A 20700-nucleotide genomic window follows, 5' to 3' on the forward strand; every position below is an offset into this window, starting at 1 on the left:
GTCTGTCCTAAAGATCTTCAAACCAAAGTTAGATGAGGTGTGACAGTTTGCAAAGTTAGCTGATATGCATTCCCCTTCTCCACCATCCAACCAAAGCTGAGTTGACATCTTGACTGTTTTCAGCCCGCTCCATTATCTCTTCTTTCCAGCCATCTTCCCAGATTGTTTATCAGCTCGGCTCTGAGCACATGAGGGGGGCATTACTCAGCGTTCTGATACACAAACATAACTGCTGCTAACAACCTCCAACCCTGTGTTTAGCTGTTAAGTAGACCTGGTGATTTAATTTCATTAGCTCCACTGTTTGTGAGGATCTCACTGCGGTTTGCATTTTGCGAGGAATAGGAAAGGATGGAGAGACTCAGTCCCTCCCTCCCTCCTCCACCTCCTCCTCCTCCTCCTCCCTCCCCTTTCTCAATCTCTCATCGCACACTGCAGCTCCTCCCTCCACCTTGCCCTTCTCCACATCCCCTCCCTTTTCCGCCGAGTCTCTCTTCCTCCCTGTCTCCATCCCTCCTTCATTCTCCCTCAATCTCCCAGCCCAGGCGAGCTGAGCATAGGATACACCCTCCCCGCGTGCGAGTGTGTGTGTGTGTGTTCGCATGTGTGTGAACCACATGTGTCACTTTGTGTGCACATGTGGCTTTCGCAGCTGATGGGGAAAGGACTCATGAAGTGCTCTGGACTTGGATATCAGATCCTTCTCCCTGTGCATATTTACTTCATATTTTAACAACACTCCAAAATAGAAAAAAAAAAGAAGAGGGAGAAAAAAATCTTCCTATTAAAGAGTCTCATTTTCCTCCTCTCGGGGCAGCATCTCGATGGAATCTTCAATCCTCTCCCCAGAATCTTGGATTTAATGAGCAGCCACCGTGGAACGAAGCAAGCAATTTCTGGATTCCCTTCGTTACAGACCTGGTAAGGAAATCTCTCACACTCTCTTTCTGTATATCTGTCTCCTTTTCTTGCACTTCCTACCTGATTTACCTTTCATAACATATTGACAGGCGCAAGCAGTACACATTATAGGATAGGGGAGGCAGTTAAATGAAGCAGAGCGGGCTATTTAGGACACAGAGAGAGGAAGAGAAGAGGATGGGCTGCCTGAGAGTGAGAGTGTGTGAGAAAAGAGTGTAAGGGGGAAGAAGCAGGGAACAGAAATGTGTGCCGACACCAGCAGTGTTGCTCATGCTGTCAGAGGCTGGAGGGAAAAATGCTCCACTTGGTACTTGCTATTGATCTGCTGTTATTTTCAGCTCCTGCTCCTCAGAGACAAGTTTGCATGCTCAACCTGACAGGGATAGTATTGGTTTCGGGCATTTGTTGGCTCTGGCGGGAAGGTAACTTGTCAAAATAGGGGCATGTATTGTGAATTTAAAGGTGGGATGTTGTGCAAATGTGCAAAATTTGTGTTTTTGAAGAGTGAGTGTGACCTTGGTGTGCTTATATGAAGGTTTCAAGCTGCAGGATGGGACTTTTGCGTCTTCTTTTGATGCTTTTTTTGCACTCCTGTATTCCCTTGGAGACATCCTCAGATGGAGAAGTAGGGGGAGTTGTTGCAGCTTTCCTCCATGTTGATTTTGTCTGATTACCTGATGGGCCTCGCTGACAACAGCTCTGGTGTGGAGTGGTTTGAGATGTGCTGAAAAATCAACACAGTTCCATACTTGACTGCCTTTTATTCATGAATGCATGATGCTGATAAATTGATAAGAGTTTGCGCTGATATAACTTTTTCCCACTTTGTCAGTTTGATGCATAAAGCAAAGTTGATGATGCTATTTTGGTCGCCTCTGCAGGCAAGATGAGCTTCACTCCTTTTATCTTTACTGCTTGTCTTGTTATTAATTCTCTGCTCATCTCCCTCTCTTGTCTCCCCAAACTCTACAGGGAGAGAGGCGTGAAAAAAGGCTGTTAGAGAGGAGATGTTTGAGTCAAATGAGAGAAAGAAAGAGAGAAGTGAAAGCTGTAATGGGAAGAGGAAGAGAGGGAGTATAGCAACGCAAGATTGACGGGGAGTCAGAGACAGGAGGACAAAGGGGACAGAGGAGGAGTGAGTGTGTGCTAACAAGCCCTTAGGAAGAGCTTTTAGACAGGCGCACCTCTTCTGAGGATTACTGGGGGGTATATAGGGGGTCAGTTTACACTCACATCCAGGCTTTTCCAAAAGGAAAACACATGATGGATAAGCCACAGGCCTGCATTTCACACTCGCTTGGCTGCATTTCCTGTAAGGGACATCAATATTTATCACATTTCCCATTTCAGAGGAGAAACTGTGATAACACCCAACCCGGAGGAGGGAAAAATAATAAAAGATAAATCAAATTACCCCACCTTGGGTAGACCTCCTGCTTCTGTTTCATTTAGAATTCCTTTCCAGCACTTAGGCAAGGTTGACTGATACTGTTGCATATTGAAATACAGGTGCAGGCGGAGCGCTTCATATTTTTGCTGATTGCACTGCGGAGCTTGGGCTGTATTGCCGATGGTAATTGTGATATTCAACTGGGCTGAATTAAATGCGCAGTAGAATGGTCTCATTAGCGCTTTACATATCCTTACACTGCTTATTTTGTTTGAATTCTTTATCACTTCCTACAGCCAGGCTTAGAATCCTTAATGCAATATCTGTATGGATTTAATGGTTTTGAATAAACAACATAGATCTGAGTTTACTTAGTGAAGCTTTTACGAGGGTTTAATGGAGATGGAAGATTAAATCAACATTGTATCCCTGGATGCATCCCCATTAAATTAGGAGATGATCCCCCTTATTTAGAACCAGAGGTATTCCGCTAATTGATTGGTTTATTTGGTGAGTATTAAGGGAAATCTCCCTCCTTTACTCTCAGTCTTCCTCAGGCACACACTCATACACACAAACAGGATGTGCCGTCATGTAGCCAACAGTAGTCATTTTTGTACCCTCCTCGGATGCAGTAAAAGCTTGTCGTGCAGTGGGAGACTTGTGTCCGAGAGTGACTCACAGCACCCATGAATGATCCTCCACCCACAGCCAGGAAGCACTGATAGCATCCTGGCCAGTGCCAAATGAGAAGTTAACAACTCATTCTTTCCTCAACCTCCGAGGCAATTATTCTCAAGGCTGTTACAGCGAATAATGGTCATTACTGGTGCGGTTTCGTGATTTACCACGATGCATGAAATGAAGTTGGCGACATTTGTCACAGTAATTCACAGCTAACGGTGTCCAAAGTGGTGGACTAGAGCATCTCGGATTTATGTGAATATGAGCTCTCCTCCCCAGTGTGCTGTCTGTCTAGACACAATTTGACACACAGCACTTTATAACTTAAGGTCTATCACAAAACATATTACTCAAAATCTCTTAATCATGGTTGGCAAGAAGGAGTTAAAAAGTGTGATACGTGCTTATGCCAACAAGCTATGTCCTTTAAAGTTAACCATCCCTATTGAAAGAAAGAATGTATGTTGGTATCCCGTCTTTCTCCTAAACTCACCTAACAAACCATAAATCAATACTTTATAAATACATCTACTCTAACCCCACCTGAACTTCTGCAAAACCAACCCAAATGGTGAATAAAGCTACATTGATTTCTTTCTAATGCAACACAAAAAAAACTACATGTCAAAGAGAAGGTTTTCAAAACTTTGTGGCTTTGTGACTTAACACCCAACCTCCACCAGATCTGCATATGGTCCGCCTCTGTTCCACTCTCTTCCATCAACACTCACTGTTTGCGGTTTCAGAGCACAACACAGAGTAGCTGGACTCATGAGACCAAGGATTTCCCATGGTACATACTGAACCACTGGTTTCCCACTTCCTACCTGTTATGTGTTGACCCCTGTTTCTGCTCATTGTTGCTCTTTGTTGTCGGAGTCAAGTTAAACAGGATGTGAATGCGGGCTCAGTTATTATGAAAAGTAGGGGGATGTTTTAATGTTTCAGTGTCTGACTTCCTATCTCACTCATTCCACTATGTGATGAACTGATTTGCTCTGGCATTCAGCACAATTAGAAGTCTTGCACATCTGCTGTGGAGAGCTCCTGATAGCTGGAGCTGAGACGGAGCAGAAGAAGTGTTGGAGAAAATACATTGACATAAGCTTAAGTCTATCAAATTTGTTGTCATGGTGAAGCAAAGACATATTGAAAAAAAAATAGGGGTAAGTTTGCTGTATGGATGATTTTCAGGACTGCTATGTGAGTGCCTGGTTCTCACATAAACAATGACAACAAAATATACCCACCGGCCACCTTCTTAGGCACACCAGTCCAACTGCTCATTAACACAAACTTCTAATCTGCCAGCATTTGGGCATGTAGGCATGGTCAAGATGATCTGCTGCAGTTAAAACTGAGCATCAGAATGGGGGAAAAAGGTGATTCAAGTGACTTTGAACGTGGCATGGTTGTTGGTGCCAGGCGGGCTGGTCTGAGTATTTCAGAAACTGCTGATCTACCGGGATTTTCATGCGCAACCATGTCTAGGGTTTACAGAGAATGGTCCCAGAAAGAGAAAATATCCAGTGAACAGCAGTTCTATGGGCCAAAATGCCTCATTGATGCCAGAGGTCAGAGGAGAATGGACAGACTGGTTGGAGCTGATAGAAAGGCAACAGTAACTCAAATAACTACTGGTTATAACCGAGGTCTTCAGAAGAGCATCTCTGAACGCACAACACGTCCAACCTTGAGGCAGATGGGCTACAGCAGCAGAAGACCACACCAGGTGACCCTCCTGTCAGCTAAGAACAGGAAACTGAGGCTACAATTCACAGGCTCACTAAAATCGGACAATTGGATTGGAAAAATGTTGCCTGGTTGTAAGTCTCGATTCCTCAGCGGCATTCAGATTGTAGGGTCAGAATTTGGTCTCAACAGCATAAAAGCATGGATCCATCCTGCCTTGCATCAACAGTTCAGGCTGCTGGTGGTGGTGTAACGGTGTGGGGGATATTTTCTTGGCTCACTTTTGGCCCCTTAGTACCAACTGAGCGTCGACCTGGTATTGGCAAGGTGTACCTAACGAAGTGCCCAGTGAGTGTATCTGACACTGATTATGGAAAATAACAACTTTACATTTTGTCTATCTTGACAATCCCCAAACAATTCCACATATTTTCGATATACTTCAAGAAATAATCATCCGTCAGTTTTTCTTCTTTTTTTTTTTTTAATGGTGTTTCGATTACAGTTTGACATTACAGAAACAGTATGAAATGGAATGTGGTTCAGAGCAGCACAAGATTCATGGGCTTGCTTTTAGTGTTAAGTACCTGAGAATCTACCTACATTTTATACATTTTTCCATGTATATACCTCGCACTATTACAGTTAAGAATTAACAATATGGCAAAAGGATCTCTGATGCTTCTGCATTAGCGGTTCCATTAAAGAAGAGCTGAGTAAAAAGCATATTGCACTGTTTGGTGCAACTAAAGGATAGATGACCAAGAACAGAGCCCTGAGGAACCCCTTAAAAAAAAACAGATTTCTGCTTTAATCAAACCAGCCTGGTTATCATAAGGTTTATTTACCACAAACATACTTTATTGTGGAGAAAAAATCTGTGGATTGTGACATCAAATTTAAGAGCATCAGTAAAGACAAAGAAGTACAAGAAGTACTTTTCAAACATTACAACTTTTTGTATCAGTCTAACATTATTATCACAGTGTTGTTGTTTTTGTTCCTTCCATCACTTGCACATATCTTATTATTAATAATGTTACTATCCACATTAAATACTATCTGTGGTTATTCATATGTGTGTTTCTAGCCAACCCTCTTTCTACATCTCCCACGGCGTCCAGTGCTTGCTCATGTTATGGCTCTAGAGTCTTTGAGTCCAGATATAACTGTAGTCATGACTTTAAGCCATGTAAGCCTTTCTCATCCATTTTGTTTATTCTACAATAATAAGGAAAATAAGTCTGTTTTGTTAAGATATTTAATCTGCTTCAATGTTTCATATGAAATTTATTTTCTATAAGAGGCACCCTGCTCCACACTCCTACACTCATATGCACTCACATTTGGGATTTGTCAAATACTGTACTCTGCAGCAGTCGGGGGTTAAGAACATTACTCAGCAGTTGTTCGTAAAGGATGAGAGAGCAATATTTGTTCACTTCCCCTGTCTATTTTTCCCTCCGGCCGGCAGAGTGAATCTAAATGGTATAAATTGGAAATTGTATAAATAATTCACAAACGGCTTTTATCTTTTGCTTTCTAAAGCATTACTAGGCCAACACAATAGAAATTCTTGTATTCTAGAATGTGTTACAGTTCCATGAAAGGATTCACCCCTCCATGACCTCTAGTGTTTTCTGTCGTTCTACAAAATCTTTCAGATTCTCCCTGTCCTGACCTAGATTTTATTTGAGGTACACCGTCTCTCCCGAAAAAGGTTTTCAGGGTTCATACAAAATGTGATTCAGTCTTCTTTACAACAGTTTTGTGTTTGTTGAAACACTAAAAATAAGACAGTGTCTAGACAACCACATGTTTTGTTTGATTCCTGTGTGTAATTTTCTGAATTATGTGTGTGGCAAAAGACAGCTTAATTAAGAAAGTGACAAATAAGTCAGACACAAATATTTTTGTTAATTATTTGAATAAATTTACATTTCATATACATCACGATTTTTTGTTTTTTGGGTGTTTCAATCAATCAATCAATCAATCACATTTATTTATATAGCACATTTAAAAACAACCAAGGTTGACAAAAGTTCTGCGCAGTCTTAGAACACAATCAAATAAAAGCAAGTTTTTTTTGTTTGTTTGTTTTTTTTAATAATAATGATGATAATAATACAAATAAGAATACAATAAAAATGTGTTAAAGGTGTATAATGTGTTACATTAGTTGAAAGCCTGCATGGGCAGCTTCATTTCTTCATTTCCTAATATAATAAAAACAGGAAGCCAAATATTTCTGCCATGAAATTGATTTTTTTTTTTTTTTTTTTTAAATCTGTACTGAAGTCGAGGTGAGCTCAGATAAAGCTGTTGGATTGACTGTGACTCTGTAGCCAAGAACTGGTAAACAAATGGAGTAATAACCCAAATAAGGAATCACCCAATTTAAGGATACTCTGTTTTTTTTAATACTTGCTCTTATTTTTGCCCACATTTATATTCCCTCTTTTCTTTGCTTGTTTGTCTTTAGTGACATTTATTGTCAGTGGATTCTATAGTTAAAACAACTTACTTAGCTTTACTTTGATACCATGGTATCTCTGCAACGCTAACCAATGCCCAAATTTATTTTACATATCTTATCTTAATTATCTAAATGTTTTGGCTTCACTTTCTAGGAGCAGTTGCACTGTCCTTCTGTATCCCAGTTTATACTTCTCCCACAGTGATACGACTTTTGTTTCCTTTCATATCTGTAGCTGCTGTCCTAATATAGCACCTATCCTACCTCAAAGGTTTTTATCTATCCAATACACCGTCCAACAACAACTCTGTGTGTGTGCATGTCTCCACATGCCACATAATAATTACGTCTAATCTATCTAGGGATAATCTAACTTCATTTCTCTGTAATGAAGCTTAATCTCTGTGTGAAGAAAGCCCTGCTCACTGTAATTACCAGGACGTGACACCACATGGTTTTATTGATCATAACATAAAGAGCATTTCTCACAAAACATACTTTGATGAATGGGAGTCATACACTTTCTTTACTGTATTTACACCTAGGAACTGGAGGTAGATGAGCAAACACAGCGTGAATTTATTACAGTCGTGCTGGGAATAAGCAGCATTGGTTTTTATCCTCTTGCATCACAGGGCGAAGTACAGTTTTTTGACACTTAACCACAGCCAAGTGAAACGGCTTCCAGCAGGGAGTTATATTGAGCAGGAAACAGTAAATGTATGCGCCGAGGAGTGAGACACACCTGAAGTAAACTCTCGAATTTCAACCAGCTCTACTCAGAAGGATATCTTTCCACCTGCTCAGATGAAAGAGATGTGTTACATCTCCTTTTTCTCGTAATTGACAGCACCTTACGCCTTTGCATCACCTTTTATTTTGGTGACGGCTGAAAGGGCAAACAATACTTTTGGGTTGGAGCCCAGTAGATTCTTCTTGATTCCTGGCAAACGTTGAGCTGCCTCCTGAAATTGAGTGGGAGGTCAGATTGGAGGAATCCCAAATGTTGGTGCCGATCCTCTTGGGTTTTTTCCACAAAGGATGTGAGTGAAGAGATTGTGTGGGGTTTTTGGATGCTGGTCTCCAACATGTGAAGCTGTGGCTGAAGTGCAACTTGATTTTTACGGCTTTTGAGTTTTCAGCCGGTTATAGATGTGAACATTTGATGATTAAGTGGTTTTCATCCTGCTGGGCTTCAAACATCAAAATGAAAACAGCTTTATAAGTCAGCTGACCAAACAGATGTTAATCACATTGTGGTGTTAGCCTGTCATCAATTGCCACTGGTCAAAAATAATGGGTGAAAAAGGAACAGAAGCAATTTCTTAAGTCAGTCACCTTATGTGATTGGCTGAAGTACGTCACAAAGCCAGCCTGCCCCATTTAGTGAGATGGGACGTGGGTCAACCCAAAGGCTGTTTTATCAGTCGACGTAGATGTCAGAAGCAGATATCACCGTCCTGCTTCCGAAACTGAATTTGAAACAAATCACCTGGTGCAGCCTTACTGGAAGTGGGGCGGGGTTTGAGTCCCCACACACTCTATAGAGTTTTGACTCTGATTAGGCAACCTAGAGATTTAAATATCTTCTAAACTGTCGGTTTCTGTTAATAGTTAAATTAGTGATTCAGAAAGGAGGCTTTTTTTTTTTCTTTTAATTTGTATTAGGCTGTAAATAGGTTAATTTCTTCTGTTAAATGTGCTTTTTTTTGTGCCTCATTGTGTATGTGACTTCCTGTACTTCTAGCATTCAATTTTGCGCTTCAGGTTTTTGAAAGAATGCTAAACTTTGTGCAAATTTGGAAAATGTTATTTTTTTGTTTTTGACCTTTTATTGTTTTTTTTTTTTTTTTTTTTTTTTGAAGATGTTGCGAATTTCAAAAGTAGATTTTATTATTGGTTTTTTTTTTTTTTTACAATTTTTGGAAAATTTGGCAAGCTTTTGATAAAACATATTTTCCTTTTTTGTAAATGTATGACATTTTTGCAGAATTTTGTAAATTCTTATCTAATTTTATTTGTTTTAAAAAATTCTGAAACTTATTGAATTTTATAAATTTGGCAAATTTATGAAACTTATGACATTACAATTTTTTTAGATAATTCATTTAAAAATGTATTAAAAATAAAAACTAAGACATCACATGTACAATTTTATAAACACAAAAAACTCATTTAGATTCACTAGATTTTTGCAATGTATAGAATTTCATACACTTTTTGTTGTTATTGTGAAAATAAGGTACATTTTGTGGCTCCCGGATGTCTTTAATTCAGGTGAGCTGAGGCAAAATGACTTATTTGAAAGTAAAGGTTGCAGACCCCTGCTATAGAAAGACAGTGTTACATCATGACAGACAGCTTTTTTTGAATCAGCATTCAGAAAGAAGTAACAGCTGAAGGAGACAAAAAATAGGGCCAAGCAAACACATTGTGGATTTTTGGCTGATTTTGTCTCAAATTTTTGAGTCACACACTGATTTTAAAGTGGGGCTGAGTTTCATTTTGGTCGCACGCTGTTTGCTATGCGGTGGAGCCGATCATGCCCCAGCTGCTCCTGACCAGTTGGATGAATTTCTGGCGTGTTGGATAATGAAGTTGGCTGACGCTGTAGTCTGACACAGCAAAGGCAGGGCCACAAGCTGATTACCAAACTTCAGGAGTATTTTCTTTTTTCTCCTGAGCTTGTAAAAAATGGTAGCCAGCATCTGTGGGCAGCATGGTAAACATGGCATGTGGGCAACTGGTAGTCCTCATAGATATACACAGATCAAGTGTAACATTATCTGCACACGCACAACCTTGTGCTTTGTAAAATAAAACTGTATAATAAATTCCACATTTAAAGTGTTTAACATTTTAGTTTTTGATCAAACATCAAGAGATGAACAGTTGAGCTTTAGATTTATTGTTGTAGTGATTGACTTAAACTCCAGCCTCCGTCTGTGGGAGGTTTAAGCAAACTCTATTAACAACTGCTGCATCCTGATCCAACACTTACAGTTCTGACAGTTGGACTCATCACAGCAAGCATCCAACTTGTGAGCTTTGGCTGTGCATTGTTAACAAATAATGTTTACAGAGTGATATCCTCTAGATAACATTGGATAAAATCAACTTTCCATCACTGTACCTAAGGGATGTTTATTTTGCTACTAGTACATTAAGTGCATGTTCTGAGTACACTGCAAAAAAACAACCTAAAAGCAGATTTTTCTGTCTTAATTTTGGTAAAAAAAAAAAATAAATAAAATAAAAAAAAAAAAATAATAATAATAATAATAATAATAATAAATTAAAATTTTAAAAAAAGTAAAAAAATAACTAGGCATGGTAGTTATGTAAACCAAATTTCAGGGCTGTAGCTCAAAGTAGCCCTAGCGGCTGCAGTTTAAATCCCTAGGGGGCGCTGTTTGGCATTCATTTTTGGGCTAGCAGTGGAATCATACATTTTTTGCTGAGATAGAATTTGGGGGCTAGGTATGTTTGCGTTTTTTTTTCAAGTGTAAGGCACACAATTTGGGGTTAAAGGCGCAAACAGAATAATAGTGATAACCCTAAGGGTTTCAATCAGGCTCTCGCCTCTGATTCTCATGGCTCGGGCCCTAATAATAATAATAATAATAATAATAATAATAATAATAATAATAATAATAATAATAATAATAATAATGATAATAAGTATAATAATAATAAATAAATAAAATAATAATAGAAATTTAAAAAAAAAGAAAAATTTGTCAACAGACTTAACACGAGCCCATGAAAAGTAAAAAAAAAAGTGTGTTATTCCAAGATATCAAAGGAAAAAAAATGACACCACAATTGTTTGTAAAGAATAAAAGAAAAATTGTCCAATGGGATTGAAATAAAATAATGTCTAAATACAAGAAACTTAATGAATATGAAAACATTTCTTAATCCATTTGGGAGTTTTTATGAACAATTCAGGTGCCTCTTTTTCTGTTAATTTCTTGAAAACAGACATTTTTCTAGACTTGTCAGGTAAATGTGGCTCAGAATAGGTCTTATAAGACATGAACTCTTTCTTAAGATTTAGTTTTGCAGCGTTAGTTGAGGCAGGCTTTTATTTGGGCCTCAACAACCTGATCTCTGCTCAGATTTTCCTGCTCCATTTAATCACCTGAAGGCTGCACACTGTCCTGTTTGATCATTTGTCAATAAGTGATTCACACTTCACACAAGTTATCCATTTCACTCAACTGTGGGCTTTAATTTTTGCAGAGCACTAAGAAACTCTGTATGCAGGATCTGTTCAAAAGCAGCAAGCTGTATAATGGTTACTGTCAGTAAGTCGGAAAAGTGATGGCTCACAACCAGTCATTATGAAACCATTGCTTTCTTGGCTGGTTGACATCACTTTTTAATCTCCAAATTGGTCCTACCCCCTGCACCCGTGCTCGACACACACTCACAGTTGGAGGTAAATTAAAAATAATAATATGTTGAGCTGAAACCTCTCTCAGCCCCCAGCATGTGTGTTGCTCTGATGCCCTGAAACACAGTCTTCACAAATCCTGCTTTGTGACTAATATTTCAGATTCTGCGACACTCACAGCTTGCTTGGAAGCATGTTAAAAAAAAGATGTAATTAAAGTGTGAAAATAGTACTTATTTGTTTTAGATTAATTTCAGGCTCAAAAGAGCTGCTCTCTTTCTAAAACACAGCTGGGGGAGAGGTGCCTCATCTTATGAACATTGTTCCTGGATGGTTTCCCAGTCCTGACTGTACCGAGGCCTGCACGATGATGAGCGTCAGTCAGAGCGAAAACACAGGCGGAATAAAGCTGCCAATATTTCTAATTATCACGGATGATGCACCCAGAGCTCTATTTTTGGATCTTCACAGCAGGAGAGAGCAGGAGGGGTTACTTGTGTCTGTGAAATATGAAGTCAATACATCTTTAGCTCTGTTTGTTCAAAGGATGTTAGATCTCAAGGTCAGGGCAGTGAAATGAGCATAAGGTACAGGACGAGACAGGAAATATTCAAACCAGCAGGAGGGAGCCAAGCATATAAGTCAGTCCCATTAACAAGATTCAGTACAGCTAAAAACAACAGCACACAGAATATAAGTTTGGGTTGGTTAATTTATGCCTTCGTAAAGGATTGACAGTTCTGTCAACAGTCAGATGAGGGGAACTTGAGTTTTGACTCCTCACACAAGAGGGCTGACATGACCTATGACAGCAGCTGTGGGTTAGAGGTAGGAAGAGTTGCCAACTGTACTCTTAGGACGCAGTCACACTGGCCAAGCGTGCCGTGCCTAAGCTTCAGCCCTGAAGCACGTTTGGAATGGCCAGTGTGACTGCAACCATGCCATGCTAAAGGACGATTCGCTTCAGTGCTTTGGCGCGCTTCGGAGAGGTGGGCTTCGGCACGGTTTACTTCATGCACGAGTACAAGCACGGGGACAACGCATGCAATCCATGACATATGATCACCCCGAGCGCATCTCTCGACATTTAACCTGTAAGAGCTTCGGCGTCCTGCGGTGTCCAATCATCACATAATCTATTCCGTTTTTTATGTGAATGACTATATGAATGAGCTTTCGTTGCAGGGTGTCTGGGCTCAGTCTTAGAGATAGGATTCGTAGCTCAGACATCGGGGAGAGGCTCGGAGTAGAGCCGCTGCTCCTCTGCATCGAAAGGAGCCAGATGAGGTGGTTTCGGGCATCTGGTGAGGATGCCTCCTGGACACCTCCCTTGGGAGGTGTTCCAGGCATGTCCAATTGGGAGGAGACCCCATGGCAGACCAAGGACTCGGTGGAAAGATTATGTCTCTCAACTGGCCTGGGAATGCCTTGGTATTCCCCTCAGAGGAGCTGGTGGAAGTGGCCGGGGACTGGAGCTATTGGTCTTTGCTGATGGCACTGCTGCCCCTGTGACCTGGACCCGGACAAGCGGTGGAAAATGGATGGATGGATGGATGGACTATTTGAATATTCGAAAATTATTGCCCATCCCGAGTGCCCACCAACACAACTTTACCCCAAACCATCTGGGATACTGACATAAGAGACAGTTTTTTTTTTTTGTTTTTGTTTTTTGTATTACGTCAAAAAGCAAAGTTGTGAGTTAATGTGAAATTTCACTTTGTGAAACATGCATTTGTATATAGTTTATAAATTTTGAAGGCATTTGGTGACCCCTTTTAAGTGCTTTCTGACCCATCACTTTGTGAACCACTTGGTCTAAAAGTCTAATGGAATCATCCAACGTGTGAGCTCAGAAGCTCCAGTGGTTTTAAAATCAGCCAAGATCTAAAAGTAGACCAGTTGGTGGCCAGCCAGAGAGGAGAATGTTCTTATGTCAAGCACCTTATCTAAATAACACAGTTTTGATGTGTACAGAGTGTTTCTTTTGAGTCTGATCTCAGTCTGATGGGCTAAAAAATATACTTTTATGTCCATTTTTATTCTTAACAAATGCTACAGTATCTATGTTGTTGTTTAAAATGTGTCATGAAAACAGATTCTTTTTAGGTGTTTTTGCATTCTTAATAGAATTGAATAGGTAATAATGAGATACAAAAATAATTTCAGCTGCATCAAGACCTGACAGAGTATGTCGCAAATTTGCCACAACAGGCATCAAGGGGTTAAAGTTGCTGAAAAAAATGCATCCCCCTGTTTTGCAGTTACTTTGGATGTCTGTACTTTATGTCTTACAGGGTTTTTTTTTTTTTTTTTTTTTGGACCAACATGAGGTCAAACAATGCCAGGTCTCTGTTCATTCCAGCAGTAACATCGTCAGAAACTCATCATGTCTCGTAGAGCAGACATTCTCAATTAGAGTAGTTTAATCCCTATCAAAAAAAAAAAAAAAAAAAAAAAAAAAAAGAAAGATCACATAAAGTGTTTGCATGGCTAATGTTCTGAAAATCAAACAGGATGAACCACCCCTCTCCATCAGAACAAAACTTTCTTTCTAAATGAAGCATTTTTATTCTGATTCTACATGCCTGCCATGGCATATGTCGATAATTGCAGAGAGTGGCTCTGACATAGACTTTGACATTTCATAAATACTATAAATGTGCCAAAACTGGGTCTGAGCTCTGAGTTGATATTCAGTAAAAATGCAGATACAGCAAATGCAGAAAGAAAGAGGCCATTGGGTCATTGGTTGGCCTCTTTCAGCGTCGGCATATATGTGCATTTTAACAGGCTTGTTATAGTCCAGGGATTTATGTGGAAGAAAAAAGGGCCCTTGTCTTCTCTACAGCAGGTTTCTGCGGTCATTAGTATTCTGCTCACTGCCGTGCACTCTCATCTTGGTTGGCCATTTTCCAATCTGAAATTATTTTTTTGCCATTTTGTGCACGGCGGTCTCTTTCAGGGAAAAAATGATGTCCAGGTTTCAATAAGTAAACAAAGATAGCGACACATAAATGCTAATGAGCACATTCTAATGGGGCGCTTTTAAAGTGTTGTGGAAGAGAGAAATGGGCTTCTGGCTGGGGCCTTTCAGTTTGTTCATTCCTGAGTTGGGCTGATAAATGTATCGCTCCTTTTCATATTTTTTATAATGGAGCCGGAGAAAACTATGACTATGCAAACTCTGCTCTTAAGTAATTCAGAACGCATTTGTTTAAATCATTCTGAAAACAGGCAGCTTCTTATGTATGTAGACTCATTTTCTGATACCTGAAGATAGGATATTTTACCGAGGAAGATTATGTCACACAAAGACTGAATGCATTAAGACAGAAAAAGGGGAGAAAATCTGAGTGATGCTGGCACCCAGACACTTCGATTTCATCTCCCTGTGGAAAGCTGTGTTAGGTTTTTTTTTTTTTTTAAATTTGTTATGTACTCACAAAGCTTCCAGTGTCTTTACAGTACAGGGTGCTTTGTACTGAAGTAAAGCCACTTTTACGGATCATATCAAATTTCTTCATACCTGTGTCCCATCTGTATCCACTCCATCATGACACTAAAGCTGATAGGCTGAACGTCCTTTGGCTCGGTTTCCTATCAGATGCTGGAGCACGATGCATCAATCAGCACAGAGCAGACCGAGCAGGACAGGAAGTCAGACACTTGATAACTCATTGATGGGGCAAGGGGAAAGAAATGTTGACTCAGTCGTTCAATTTACGGAGCCGATCCATGACTTGGTGGCACAAGTCAAGCATTAGAAAGCAGATCACTTTACTGGTAAAAAGCGTAATTGTTAGATTATTAATGAATTATTTAGCTTCTATCTAGAGCACATCTAATTGTGAAATCTGAAACTTATTAATAAGCCGGTTTATTGTGTTTCAGGAAGATATTATTTATTTGGTTTCAGTTCTAAGTATTAATCCTTCATTATATTGATTTAATGAGAATGTTGCGTTCAGTATTTTGTGCTTTAGACTTACAACAAACACTTTATTACCAGATTTATGATCAGTTTCTGAACGATCCCCAGTGCCTGTCTTCAGGTCGTCTTTTCTCTCATTAAACTTGTTTGTGAAGTTTCATGTGGAGAAGTTTGAGCCGCTGCAGCGTCCAATCAGAGAGTGATATTCCATATGGGGGCGTGTCTGTCAGTGAAAAGACTTCCGCCAGCTTCCATTTCCTGGAAACATAGCTCCACTGCATCTGTTTCCATCCTGTAAGACTGTTAAATATATCATGTTGCTGTTTGTGGCTACTTTATAGATAGATTTTTTCTCCATTGAGCTTCCTATCTGTATACATACAACTTGTTCCACTTCTAACCAAAGCTGTGCTGTTTAAGTTGCCTTTCCCTCCTTTGAAGAGCAGTTTCTTTTCATCCCTGATCAGGTACCAAAATAGTTCTGGAAAACTTTCAGCCGTCTGGAGCCTTTACCAGCCAACGGTACACCCACATGGTTACATTCCCTCGCTTAGATGTCTTTTCAGGACGGTGTGGGAGCGTGAAGATGTACTTGTTTTACATCTCACTCCCTCTCCTATTAGTCGTTTTACACCTGTCAGGTCAGGACAGCTTATGCCTTTATTAATGCTCGCACATGGACTTTGTTTCATGTCATCTCATTTGGATTTTAACAGCCGAGCTTCACCATCAGCAGAGGGTTAACTGCCTTTGGTTGAGTAAAACATATGTGATTAAACTGCAGACTTGACCTGGACCAGTTGGTTAGTTATCACCAAACAGAAGTCGTTTTTATCATAGTTTTGAGGAGTTTTGCTACTTTCTTGAAAAATCAGATGTACCTTATCCCCTTGATACCAGCAGTTAACATATGAAGGACTCCAGGAGACATTTTACGTCAGTCTGTGTTGTTGTCTGTCTCTCTGGCTGAGAATTTACAGCTCTGTTATTCCTCCTGTGGAGATGGGCTCTGGATAGCTTTGTGTGGTTGTGGTTTTTGCAGTCTGGACTTGGTTTTCCACCAGCACTATGACTGATTTCTGTAATCTTTGCAGTGTTTACCATAATAGCAACTTCAACTTACTGGAAAAGGTCTTTTTGGTATATCACTATTAACAGCAAAGGATAGTGAGAAGAAATCAGTAATGATTGTTTAAATGGGAATACATTATGCTAAATTGTAATATAGTAATGGTACTAAATATTTAATATATTTTACAGTTAAATTTGCAGCAACCTTTTCACAGTGAACTCTGAATGAGGCTTTGTGCAGTTTGTAGTCAGCTAAAAGTAAACGATTTCATCTGCAACCTTATTTCAATGCAATATGTTCTTTGTGCACCTCATGTACTTTACAATTCTTTGTACTCACAGTTTGCTTTACAGGTTTAAGCATATGTATGTGTGCTTTTCCACATCAGCACATGTTGCTAGCATGTGTTCTTGACTGTCACCACCACCTAGGATGTGATCTACATAGCATTACATTAGCAGTGCAATGCAGCTCACCGCCTCCTCCAACCGGGAGCAATAACGCTGTCAAGAAGTAAGAGAGAAGATTATGACAGGAGCCGTTGAAGAAGGAGAGGACTCCCTGTCGCTGCTGTCTTCAGCTGTAACGACCTTAAGTGGGCCAGGCTCAGGTGAGCTTCCCGCACTTAAGCCAAATTGGAAACGACCCTCAGTGCAGAGAGCTAAGTGGCACTGGTGAGCTGGGTCTGGGAATGTGATATATCCAGCTGAGCTTTTAGTGGTTTAGGAAGGCTTTATGTATCCTATAGGAATTTAGAAGATAAACAGGTGATGGGCTTTAAAAGGGGAGATTTTGTGTTTTTCAGCAAAAGGAGTGAGACTTTTTTCAAATTACTTTAGCAGGCTTAGGGACTTATTTTCCCCTGGAGGCTAACTACTGAAGATTAAAATGTGTTTCCTCGGAGCACTGCTACATACAATCGAAAGAAGCCCTCTCTATGCTGCTCAAATAGCATGCAACGTGCTTTGATTATACCTAAAGTCACGCCCACGTAAAGCATTGGAAAAGTAAGTATCCCCTCATGACGGTGATTTATTTTAATATAATTGAGACTGCAGTCTAATTGAACCTGATGAGATGAGTTTGTGTATTCCCACAGTGAGAATTTAAATTGTTCAAACACTTCTTAATGTGTTATCTCAAAGAGATTTATCTCTTTATGAGCTCACATCAGTGAATTGAATCCAAATGAATATGCATTGAGATAAACCTTTGTTGAATTGATTCCATTAAACAAGCCTATAGGGTAGGAAAGTTGATGTAAAGGAAGGACTATAATAAATTAGTATTCCGAGCGGCTGCATGCTCAGCTCTCCAAACCAAAGTCGACATTTAATTTGCAACCAGAATGAGGTGAACTTTGTGTGAAGCGGGTCATCTTACTGCTGTAATCGAAGTGGCTCCTCTTTTCTCTTAATTTGACTTGCACTGTATGGGAGGACACTAAAATGAATGAGTATGAGTGTTAGAGGACGAGTGTGACTCTTTATGAATCATTAAATATGCAAACACTCTTCTTTTCAACTTCTTGGTCACTTTAATCCAAAGTGTTTGACACTAATGTAAGTGAATGTTTCAAATGAGGTATCAATGGGAATTCAAGCCTTTAAAGCTGACTCGAAATATGCACTCTGAGAAAGTCTCGCCTCAGTAGTTTTGACTGTATTTCCAATTCAAAGTGAATGTTGTGACGGGCCTTATTGTGTGGAGGAATTGTAACAAGTGAGGAGACAGCAGACGGACCCTGAAGGTGCAGACAGAGAGAAGAGGGAGAAAGAAATAGAAACGTTTTGTCTCTTGTTGCTGCTTGTGTTTGAAAAGCTGCTGTTTGATTGAGATTGAGGATTTTGTATGAAAGTGTGTGAAGAAATGGTTCATTGTAGGTGATGGATCCCTCATGGTCCAAACGTGCTGGGCCTCACTATTTGACTTTATTTTAAGTGTATAGTAGCCCTGGGGTGCAAAAACAACAACAGCAACAGCAACCACAAAGAAAGGCATAAGTAAAAAGAAAACATGCCACTAAAGTGAAAACACACCCAGAAAATACAATAGTAATAGTATCTAGCTCTTGCTAGAAGGTGTCCTCAGCTCAGGCCTCGGACCCTAAAAAAGAAAAAAAGGATACACAAAAGGAGCACAAAACAACTTTAACTAGACAGCAAGGAAATATTACAACAAGAACAAAAAATGAAAACCCACAAAAAAAAAAACCTCAAAAACAGAAGAGAAAACATGGTAGCAAAAGACTAAAAATAAATTAATTTATCAAAAAAAAAAAGATAAAAATCACAACAAAAAATAAAAAGGTGAAAACATGACAACAAAAAAGATAGCACAGCAACAACAAAACAACAAAAATGTGACAAGTACAAAAAGGGCACATGATGAAAAAAAAAAAAAAAAAAAACCGCCACAAAAGAGAACAAAACAAAAACGTAACGCAACATTAACAAAAATAAATAAATAACAATAATAAATAGATTTAAAAAATATATACTAAAACGATAAAATAAAAACAATGCAATGTTAACAAAAAGGGAACATGACAACAGAAGTGGGTCGAAAAGGGCAAGAAAAAAGAAAACATTAGGGCAAACTTGAGCATGCAACAACAAAAAATTATTTGAGAGCAAAATCGGAAAAACAACAAAAGTGAAAAAACAACAACAACAAAAATAAGGCAAAAACAAAATAAGTGACCAAAAATAAGGTACAATGATGATGATGAAAAAATAAACATGACAGCAAATAAGGGAATGGCATAACAAAAAATAATTTATTATTGTTCTGTTGTTTTATCTACTCTGTTGTTTTGTTCTCTTTTTTGTTATGTTTTCTTCCTTTTTCTTTGTTCTGATTTGCACTTCAAGGCCACCATAAAAAATGACTAGCGTCATCATCCACCAGAGTCCGTAGAAGTGATTATCTCTGTCTTTCAAACAGTGTCGATATCATCTTCTAAACCAGCTTGGCACTTCAGTAGTGTTTTCTGCTTGCAGCCAGGAACTGGTTAGAAAATTGATTTCCAGAGATTTCTCTTGGGTATTTTTTTTTTTCCTTCGCAGCCGGTTCCTGCCAACTGCCGACTTCTTCCAGGCCAGGTTAATAAATGAATCTTTGTCACACACTGGCTTTTTGTTTCATGGCTCTATTAAAGAGAATACGAGGGATAGAGAGGAAAAGCAGGAAACATCTCTATGAACTAAAGCATCAGGAATTGAAGGGTTAATGTTAATCTGTTTGACAGCAGCTGCATTCCTCTGCGGCAGAGATGTCGTTATCCCTCCCTGCTATCCTTGCCTCAAAAAAAAAAAATCATTAATCATAGCATATTTCTCTGAAGCAGAACTCTGGGCACATGATTTGCTTCTGAACTGCATAGTGATTATTTTTGGTGTCTCGTGACCTCAGGGTCAGTCTTATAAACAAAGCTTCAGATTAGCATTCCTGCCACAGGTGTTGTTTTGATGCCGATCTATACATCCTCTCCTGGATGGCTGAACAAGAAACAAAAACATATTTTTGATTTGCTCGAGAGATTGAAGCGTGGACATGTATGGGCTTTGATTTTGACTTGCAGAATCCATCTCTGTCTATAAATAGATTGTGATTATTGGTGCGGTGAAGTAAAAAGACAATAACGCTCATGCTTTGTGCTTTTGTGATTTTCTTGTACATATTGTACTTCCATCTGGGCTTTTTGATAAGATAGCGAGTGAGCAACGCAACATGCGCACACACAGGCACACACATTTTTACCTTCAAAGATGCATCTTTGTTTTATCAGCTCTCCTTGAAGCTTTCACATGATATAAGTCCATATTTTACAGTCATTCACACAAGACGCATTGTATATGTCCATTTTTATCATCTCATATCAAAATGTTAAAATGTAATCCATTCTTTCTTGGATTTCTGTTAACATTCAGTAACCAAAATTTGGTGTTTCACATGTTTCAGCTTTATTGGGGGAGTATTATAGAAACTACATCTTGTTTCCACAAGGATCAATAGTATTGATACCAAAGAAATGGATGATTCCCATGCAAGAGCCTCTTCAAACCACACAAACACTCTCCTCTTGTGTGCTTCTCTGCTGCTCTTGTAAACATACGTCCTTGAAACC

The 20700-nt window shown here is 39.3% G+C and overlaps 1 protein-coding gene across 1 annotated transcript in view; it reads left to right on the top strand.

The window, feature by feature from the left end:
• Positions 1-507: 507 nt before the first annotated feature.
• lingo1a (leucine rich repeat and Ig domain containing 1a) overlaps positions 508-20700 on the top strand; it is a 193257-nt gene continuing 173064 nt past the window's right edge. Inside the window, exon 1 of the mRNA XM_074678250.1 lies at positions 508-921. The gene's annotated coding sequence lies outside the window, so the exon portion shown is untranslated. The remainder of the gene's footprint in view (positions 922-20700) is intronic.

Source organism: Halichoeres trimaculatus, unplaced genomic scaffold (assembly GCF_033239565.1).
Source record: "Halichoeres trimaculatus isolate MK-OKI-2021-1 unplaced genomic scaffold, fHalTri1.1 fHalTri1_scaffold_10, whole genome shotgun sequence".
Lineage (NCBI taxonomy): Eukaryota > Metazoa > Chordata > Actinopteri > Labriformes > Labridae > Halichoeres > Halichoeres trimaculatus.